Source organism: Dermochelys coriacea, chromosome 25 (genome assembly GCF_009764565.3).
Source record: "Dermochelys coriacea isolate rDerCor1 chromosome 25, rDerCor1.pri.v4, whole genome shotgun sequence".
Lineage (NCBI taxonomy): Eukaryota > Metazoa > Chordata > Testudines > Dermochelyidae > Dermochelys > Dermochelys coriacea.
Window position 1 is genome coordinate 13,027,051 of NC_050092.1, and position 9,752 is coordinate 13,036,802.

Genomic DNA, 9,752 nt, shown 5'->3' on the forward strand with positions numbered 1-9,752 from the left:
TGAAGGGCCATAGTGCCACATCCTATGGCTCCACCCCCCAAAAAGTACTGCCCTGACAGGCCCCACCCCTTAGCCCAGAGTTTGCTGGAAAAGCTCATAATGCATTTCCCCCCAGGCAGCAGAGCTGGGTTGAGCCGTGGTGGGGCACATGTCTGGGGCATTTGCTTTCTGGGGCAGTGCTTACTGGTGGTGTAATGAGGGTGAGTTACACTGGGGTAAATCTGGCCCAGGAGAGCTGGTGGGAGTGGTGTCTGGCCCTGGCACCAGGGGAAATCAAACCCAGCTTAAAAACCAGAGAACTGAAAAACAGCTGCGGGGAGCAGGATCAGCCAGCAAAGCCCTGGCTGCTCGCTCCCTTGGAGGAACGCCGTTCTGGGCTCGCGGGAGACCCAGCGATGCACCCCTCAACGGTGGGGGGCAGACGGGATCCAGTGACATCCAGCACTAGCTGTGGTTTGGCAGAAGGCCCTTCGCCCCTCTAGCCTTGTCCATATTCCTCATGCACCCACCCATGGGTCAGGCGTAGCCTTTGATGTGGCCTCGGCAGACTATCCAGAGGGGGAAATTCACCCTCGTGCACAGGTCCCCCACCCCTGGCTGTATATTGAATTTGGTTAAATACCAATTGGAGCTGGCTGGGTTCTGAGCTGGGACTAAAGGATCCCGCTCGTTTGGCCCTTTCCAGCCGATCCTGCTTGTCCCTTTGTCAACAGCTGGCAGGTCGCTGGGAGAAACGCATTCTGGCCTGTCAATTACTGCTGAGCCACATTGCCTGGCTGTGGTGGGCGACTAGTCACTGAAGCCAGGTGGTGTCTGTGACGAAGCGGGACTGTTTTTAATGTTTCCTCTGAATATTGTGGGGGTGCCTCAGTTTCCCCGATGCAGTTCTTAAGTATCTAGGTGGTGGGATAGGGGTGTGTGATCATTGCACAGCTCTACAGGACAGGTGTGTGCAGGGGTCTGGACACAGAGAATGGCCGACACCCTGTTTCCTGGCATCTGATGGCCTGGCCCTTCCCCCCTGCAAGGTGAGAGCTAAAGGGTTGGAGAGCAGGGGAATCAGGTGACCTCCTGGCCCGGGAAGGGGACAGAGCCCAGAGGAGGAGGGGCTGGAGAGAGTTTCAGTTTGGGGCTGGCTGGGGACGAGGAGCGAAGTGCAGATGTGGTTGTCTGGCTCACTGCCCCCCAAAATGGACCCACCTGAGGGGTCCTGTTCTCTGCACCTACAAGCTCTGTGTTAGACCATGTTCCTGTCATCTAATAAACCCTCTGTTTTACTGGCTGGCTGAGAGTCACGTCTGACTGCAGAGTTGGGGGGCAGGACCCTCTGGCTTCCCCAAGACCCCGCCTAGGCGGACTCGCTGTGGGAAGCGCACCGAGGGGCAGAGAATGCTGAATGCTCTGAGGTCAGACCCAGGAAGGGGGGAGCCGGGGGAGCTGTGTGTCCTGCAGTCAAGCTGCTCCCAGAGAGGAGACGTCCCAAAGTCCTGCCTGGCTTCGTAGGGAGCAGTTCCAGAGCATCGCCTGGGGACTCCGTGACAGTGTCTAGTCAGGGAGCCGGGTGCAGCTGGGAGGCTGCCACACAGCGCAGCTGATGAGCTGGTTGTTGACGGCTGCTTGGTTGGATGTTTCCCTGATCCCTCGTGCGAAGGAAAACCCAACCGTGCCAATGTTCACACGTGCAACAGGAGCACGTTGGCCAAGATCCTGTGTGGCTTCCCAGCCGCTCTAGGGCCCTCTATCCACGCCGCAGACACAGCTGCCATGCTGGCTCAGAGCTGGCTGCTGGGATGCCGAGTGGGCCCAAGGCAGACTTGATGCAAACAGCCCTTCTCTACCCTTTGCTCCAGCTCTGCCTCGAGCATGGGAATCCTCTAAAAGTGCCCAGTGACCTGTCACTGCCGTAAAGCGTCAGCCACCTGCTTCTGGTGAGTTATTGCTGGATCTGAGTAATCTGCCAGCTCCATCATTGCATAATGTTAGCACGGCAGCTTCCTGATTCTCCACGCCCCCTCGCTTGTATCTCTGCTGCAGATGCTCCGGCGTTTCTTAAGATGGGAAAACCCATCCTGTGGCAACTCCTTGATTTGCCCTTATCACAGCAGGTGAAAGGAGAAGTGATGCAAGTGTGGGAATATCAGCAACTGGGAGTCCAGCCCTGCTATGTAACTAAAAGATTTGAATTCAATCTATGGGGAGCTCTGATCTGTGATTTTATTCCACCTGCTTGATAATTTGACGTTCAGAGGGCTAATTGGGACAAGTGCATTGCCTAGCGACGCTGGGCGCTGCGTGCTTAAAGTGAGCTGAAAAAGGGGTGCGAGGTGTGGGGGACGGTCTGTCAATCCAGGAGCAGCACCTTTGGTGTTATATGCTTAAAGTGTGTTCCTCAGCAAAGCAGCTCAATTTCAATGTGGGGTTAGTTGCCGGATCTGGGATCCCTTGCGGCTCCCCTGCCCCATGTTAAGCACTGGCTGGGAAGTGAAAAGGGTCATAGAGGGTGGGTGCCGCAGCTGGCATAGCATTAGGGAAACAGTGTCAGGGAGCATGTGCCAGGGGATTGCGTAATCTCTGACTGGGTTTTGCTACCAGAGAATAGCTCTAGAGGCCATGGGGTATGCCAGGCCACTGGGCAGTCAGTTGCAGGACGGAATGACCCCAAGCAAAGGCTGCTCCAGGGACGGGGGGTCAATACTAGGACGGTCTGGGGAACAATAAACTCCCTTTAAAAAAAATGTCAAAGCTGGTTTGTGTCCCCATGTTCGACATCAATTGACTTCTTTTTTTAATTTTAAACAAACTTTATTGATTTAATGTTTCTCTTTGTCTTTTTTAAAGGAATTAATTCGTTTTGCATATTTTTTGGACAATTCTCTGCCCCCTAAAAGGCAAAATCAACTCCAGAGTAAGACCCCGAGGGGGCAACAGCGAGCAAAGTAAGATTAAATCCAAAGCATGTTGCTTTTCAAAGCCCCACCTACAAACCAAACCCACCCACTCATGACATCAGAGTGAGAGACTGGGAACAGCAGCCTGTGCAGATGTCTGTCCCTTTCCGTCTACACTACACAGCGTTTAGCGACATGATGCTGTCGCCCTGGCCAGGCCGCTACATGTCGGGCAGCGTAGCCACTGTTTGTCAGCTCTCCTGCTGACAGAAAACTTCTACCCCCAACGAGCAGCGTTTGTATTGTCAGCAGGAGCGCTCTCCTGCTGACAACGTGCTGCTCACACTGGCATTTGGCGCAGCAAAACTTTTGTCTTTCGGGCGAGTGGGGGCGGGAGTTTAACACCTCTGAAAAACAAAAGTTTTGTCATTCAATTGCCAGTGTAGACATAGCCTTGCACTCTTTGATCAGTGGTGAAATCATTGGCATTTACTTTGTCATCACTAGGGTTCAGGGTAAACATCCCCATTGACGTGAAAGGGACACCACATCCCTCTCAAAGATACTGCTTTAAACTGGCCACAAACTCAGGCAGATGTCACTGCATCGGTTATATATGGTCACACTGAAAAGATGTTTTTTTTGCATCCACAAGAACTGGAGAGAGACGCATTTTTTTTAAAAATTTTTTAACCTGAAAGCAGATTCTGAAGCAGAAAAAGCAGCCACCAGAAAACAGCCCCAGATGAATGAACTGGGATTTCTGCAGACTTGTGCTTATAACTGATTGTGACGTAGGCCAGGAAGATGGCAGATGGTGGGGAAAGCCTATAGAGTCAGACTGTGGCTAGTCCCCCTTTGGTTTGTTGTGGCTGCCTCTAGCTCTAAGGGCTTGTGATGCTTTCACCTAAGTGCACCTGGGCTGATGAGAAACAGCCACCATCGAAAGGCAAGCAGGAAACTGGAGGAGCTGCTGACTCCGCTACAAGCTCCTTTCGCTCCCAGACACGCAAAGATTCTGACCAGTGGCCCAGAGACAGGGTCCGTGACTGCAAAGCACCCTCTGGCCACAGTGCAGGCACCCGCTTCAAAGAGAGCTCAGCTGGGGTTCTCGAGTGGCCCTTTCACCCCGATCGCTCGAGCGGCTTTTTAAACATTTATGCCGCATGATTCCATTAAATAAACCGGCCAGCTCACCCATTGTGCTCTGCCTCTCTGGGAAAACATCCAATAGACCGAAGCTCAGCCTGGTTTAATAGCAGAGAGAGAAAAAGGCTGACCTGCAGCCGTCTGCTATTCTCGGCCTGGACTCCTTTCACACAACGCTTTGCTGATGCCCTGTAATCCTGACCTGCAGCCCCCCTACCATGCCCATTAGCTCGGTCTTAAACTCCCAATAACACTCAGTGCATTGCAAGCCCGGCCTGAGGCCCCCCCCCGGCCAGTGAACTAAGCCCACTAAGTTACCCCAACTTGAGTGGCATCTTTGCAGCACCAGTCATTACCCGCTACTGCCAGCACAGAGAATGGTGAACTCCTGGCACTCATGAACTCAGATTTCAAAGAGGGGTTTTTTTTGAGGGGGAGGAGGGGGAATTTGGGGTCAGTAGGGAATTGTCTGGAGGGTTTTCACCTTCCTCTGCAGCAGGAGGTGTTTGGCACCTGCTGGGATCGTCTGGGCAAGTCAATTTTCTGCCACGGCAGGGGCCTGGGGCCCTGTTGCACCGCTGGGCTTGTCGACACCGGAAACGCTACAGCGGCGCTACCGAGGCCGGCGCAAGGCGTTTTCCCTTCGACACAGGAAATCCACCTCCCCGAGAGACGGTAAATTCTCCTGTGGACCCAGCGCTGTCTACACGCAGGGTAGGGTCGGTATAGCCTCGATTTTTCACACCTCTGAGCGCCGGTGCTGTCCCGATGTAAGTTGCCAGCATAGTGCCAAGGTCCTGGGCTCAACGGAGGGGTAACCGGGGAAAGGGCCGTGCTACAGGGGAGGTTGGCGAGCCTGGGCCCGTCTGGCCTGTGATCACTGTGCTATTCTGGTCCCTCTCGCTCTGTGTCTGTAGCAGCCCGGGGACCTTTCCAACAGCTGGGATGGCGAGTCGTAGCCTGTATCGCCCCCTGGTGCCCCAACGGCCACCAGCAACGCGAGCGATGCTCAGACTCTGTGCTGCTTGGCTGCTGGCCCGGTCCGGCCGCAGCCCCCCACTGCCGGGAGGACCGTCACCCACCCCACATCCCGAGGTGGCTCCGGCAAGGTGTGATGTGTGGTCAGTAGCAGGACAGACACCTGAGGCTGTGTTACTGGAAGGTAGCGTGGTCCCGCCGCAGCTAGGGTTGTCAGCCACCGGGTTATAGGGAATCACGGGCCCCACCAATATTCTGGAAAGCAGGCCCAGACCCTCCCCCGCAGTGTTTACACCAGGGGCACTACCAGAATTGTGCTAAGGAGGGACCCAGGTTACCTGCCCAGCTGCCCCAAATTTGAGTGGTGGTGTGACCTGGTGCACGGAGTCATAATGCTGCTCAAATTCGGCCTAGCTGCCCCTCCGTTGTGCCATGCCTACCTGGGAGGCTTCCCCCTTTGCCCCACCCCAGACCCTCAAGTTTAGGGGCTCTACCCCTTACACCCCCATTGGGGGCTTGACCTCATCCAAAACATTTACAAACCTGGTGCCTATGGCTGGGGCAGTGGATGTGGGTTCTATTCCCAGCTCTGCCATGGACAAGCTACATGATCTTGGGCAAGTCACTGCCCTGCTCTGTGCCTCAGTTTCCCCTCCTTTGTCTGTTTAGCCTTTGAGCTCTTCAGGGAAGGGCCTGTCTCTCACTCTGTCTGTGCAGCACTCAACACAATGGGGCCCAGAGCTCTGTTAGGTTTCCTAGGTGTTTAAGATACGTAATAACATTATCATATTCCTGTCTTGGATTTTCAGCCTCACCACATGGTGTTAATGCTGGGGGCGAGTGGGGCTGGGGGAAGAGCACAGGGGACTGTGTTCGACTTCCCTAGGGTTGGGTGGATTTTATGTGGCCAAGTGTTAAGTTAACCCTCCCCCACACCCAGGAAGCCTTCCTAGGCTTAAATCGCCTCTACTAGAGTAGCTGGATAATTTTAATGACCCCCTTGCTGGCCTCCTCACACCAGTTGTAGCTGCTTGGATCATCTCATTTCATGCTCCAGTGCGTCAACTGATCCTCACAGAGGCCGGGGAGGGAAACGTCACCAGGTGCACAGAACTGCACAGCTGGCTCTTTGTGGCTACTCCCACCCTGCCATCCACAGAAGTTGCGCATGGAGCGAAGGCCCCTCCTGCACAAAGCCAGCGGGAACACCTCCTCGCCACCCGGCCCCAATTCCCCACCTGCAGATTTGAGTCCCTGTGGACGTCAGATGCTCAGGACGAGCTTCCTCTGGCAGAGGAAGATGCTGGCTAAGCCGCTGGCCCCAAAAGAGGATACTACAGCCTACTACTGCTACTAGTGGGATGGCAGCATTGCTTAGTGGGTACAGCATGGGACTGGACTTTTGCGCACCTGGGTTCTATTCCCAGCTCTGCCACTGACCTGCTGGGTTATCTTAGGCAAGTCACGACCTCGCCCTGTGCCTCAGTTTCCTCATCTATAAAATGGGGATAATGATACTGGCCTGCTTTGCAAAGCGCTTTGAGCTCCATGGTTGGAGAGCTGGGGGGTTTGTATTCCTACAGCTAATAGAGCTACTCCTTGGGCTCAAGAGGCAGAGTGGTCCGTGAGTGCTGAGGAACCCTGGAGGTAGTCATTACCATACAGCCAGAGGGCTTCCAGAGAGAAGGGACTTTGAGCTGGAAGTCCTGGCCCTGGTCACTTCCTCAGTAGAGGATGAGTGGGGTGAATACAACCAGTCTAGTTAAACACCAAGCAAAGAGCAGTTTCCACTTAAAGCTGTCACGGTCCCTAGTCTAGAGAATCTGAGCACTGAAAGGACTTGCAGGTTGGAAGCCCCCCCCCCCCGCCACCCCGGGGAGGTGGGCACGCTCCATTCCCCAGGAACAGGGCGGAATCAACCCCTTTGGCTGTAGGTTACCTGGACCAGACAGGCTGGTCACTCCTGGGGCTGATCCAGGAGGAGGGGGGGGGGGCAGGAGTTTGTTGCTGTTGTTGTTATGAACAGTTTAGCAGCTCATTTAGCACAGAGACAAAAAGGGGCCTTTCCGCTCCACAAGCCAGCCCTGGAAGTCACAAACAGGCTCCCAGTTCTTGTCCTAAAGACAACCAGTGTGCTTCCTGTGACAAACAGGGGCCTGCATTTGCCCCACTTGAGTTACTCCCTTTGGCTTTTCATCCCCTGTAGGCTGGGAGAATAAGGTCCCTGGAGTCCAGAGACTTCCCCACCTCTCCCGGTCAAGTCTCCAGGTCAGCTTAGAGATCAGGTGGGTGGAATCCACTTTTGAACCAGAAGCCCTAGCTGTTTTCTAGCAAGCATGGGGTTGATTTAATTTCACACAGGTGTACAGGGGTAGTATTGTGGCAGGTCTGGGGATGTGAAGGGCTCAAGCAAGCTTGCCAGGAGCATACAGGGGAACTCTGTATAAACAGCTGTTTGGGAGACTCATGTAGCTGTACTGGGCTGGTTGTATTCAGACTGCCTAGTCTCTGGCTGTCTCCCCCGCCCCTAACCCATTGCCTGATGCCTTTTGCCTTCACCTCCAGTCAGCTGCTGGAGCCAGTTGGCCAGGAAGACTTTTTTTCCCTCCCAGCCTCTCCTCTTCCTAATCCATCCTACTGTAGAGCAGGATCTATGACACAAAGCGCTCTTGTGCATATGGCTGATGATGATAACCAAGGGGCAACAGCAACCATGCACCTCCTCCTTAGTGAGCAGTGCTTGAGTGGAAGGACAGGTGGCAGAGAAGAGAAGCCCTGCCTACAGGTACTGGAGGATCTGGAATTCAGAAATCTGAGGCAAGGTTCATGGACATAAGAAAGAATAGTGAGGGAGGTCGCAGCAGAGCTGCTGAGCACCAATCGCTGATTTGCCTGGTCTCATGCATGACATATAGGGTTGCTCTATTTCATGAACAGATGGAATGAACATTCCACGGGTAGGGACAGAAATCAGCTTCCATAATGGCTCTCACTTCATGTCCATACCAGCGTCTCCTCCCCAGTATGGTTTAACCACATTATTGCACTCCTAGCCTGCCTTGGGTTTGGGATGTGGTAGACCTCAGGACAGTTTATCAAGAGATTCTTCGTTTTACATTGACAAAAGAAAATGTTGCTTTTGGTGGGGTGGGAGGCAAAAGCTTGAACAGGTGTTTGTCAAGCCAGGAACTAACTGACAGACCCTTGACATATTTTTTCCTTTCCTAAGGGTCATATGAGACCAAATGGAACCAAACGTCACTTGATCTCACCACTGTTACCCAGATCTACTGTACCTGCATCTTCACAACTCTTGAAAGTTCCTCAAAGGAGCATGGGAGGGGAAGGAAACTGACCGAGGTGCAAACTCAACTTTTATCATCCCATTAACAAGTCTGACATTTTAAAAAGAGGGTTTTAATGGGGAATCCCAGCTTGACAAGGCATCCAGATGGGCTGTCTGGGGGGACGTCTAGACTGTGATAAAAGACCTGCAGCACGGTCATGGCTGGCCCAGGTGAGCTGACTCAGGCTCAGGGGGCTCTATAAAATAACAGTGTAGACATTCAAGGTCAGGCTGGAGCCCAGGCTCTGAGATCCAGGTCTGAACATCTAGGCTGCTATTTTATAGCTCCACAGCCCCAACTTGAGGCACCTGCCCAGGGCTCGTTGAGTCGGTGCCATGAGTCTTTTATCACAGTGTAATATTTGGACTGTCTCCTCGGCCCACCATGCCCCTCTAGCAGGCAACCCCACTGTTGACAGGATGAGCGGAAAGGCAGTAGAAGAGCAGGGGGATAACACAGGAGACAGACACATGAGTCCCGCAGGCAGGTTGCTTTTGCTCTTCTCCCAGAGCAGCTCTCTCTTTGGGTCCAGCAGAACCGATGCAGCGCGGAGGCCGTGGCTCGCCCATGGCAGCGTGGTTCTTTGGGTCAGTTCATCCGGAAGCTGCTGCTGCTTCAGCTCCCCCACAAGGAGCCAGGCCCTTCCAACCCGCCACAGCAGCAGTTCTGGTCCTTAGAATCCTAGAATCTCAGGGTTGGAAGGGTCCTCAGGAGGCATCTAGTCCAACCCCCTGCTCAAAGCAGGATCAATCCCCAACTAAATCACCCCAGCCAGGGCTTTGTCAAGCCTGACCTTAAAAACTTCTAAGGAAGGAGATTCCACCACCTCCCTAGGGAACCCATTCCAGGGCTTCATCACCCTCCTAGTGAAATAGTGTTTCCTAATATCCACCCTAGACCTCCCCACTGCAACTTGAGACCATGGCTCCTTGTTCTGTCATCTGCCCCCTCTGGGAACAGCCTAGATCCCTCCTCTCTGGAACCCCCTTTCAGGTAGTTGAAAGCAGCTTCAAATCCCCCCTCACTCTTCTCTTCCTTGCCTCTTTCCAGGAGGCCACGGGTTCCTGTCCCGCGCCCTGAGGGGTGCATGGCAGAGAAAGGGGGGCGGGGGGGGCAGGGTGCACGGAAAACGTGGGATGGGGGCGGGGGGGGTGCGTGGCAGACGGGGGAGGGAGGAAGAGGGGGGAGAAGGGGTTCGCTTGGAGCGGGGCAGCACAGTGATGACGTAGCAGCAGAGGCCACCATCTTTGTGCGGGGCAAAAGGTGGGAGGGGAGGAGGAGGGAACCGGGTCTTTTCCCCATTAGCCGCCCCCTCGGCCGCCGACTGCGATCGGGCTGCCGGACCGTGTTCCCCGCGCAACGCTTTCAAGGCGGGGGGAGCGGGCGAGAG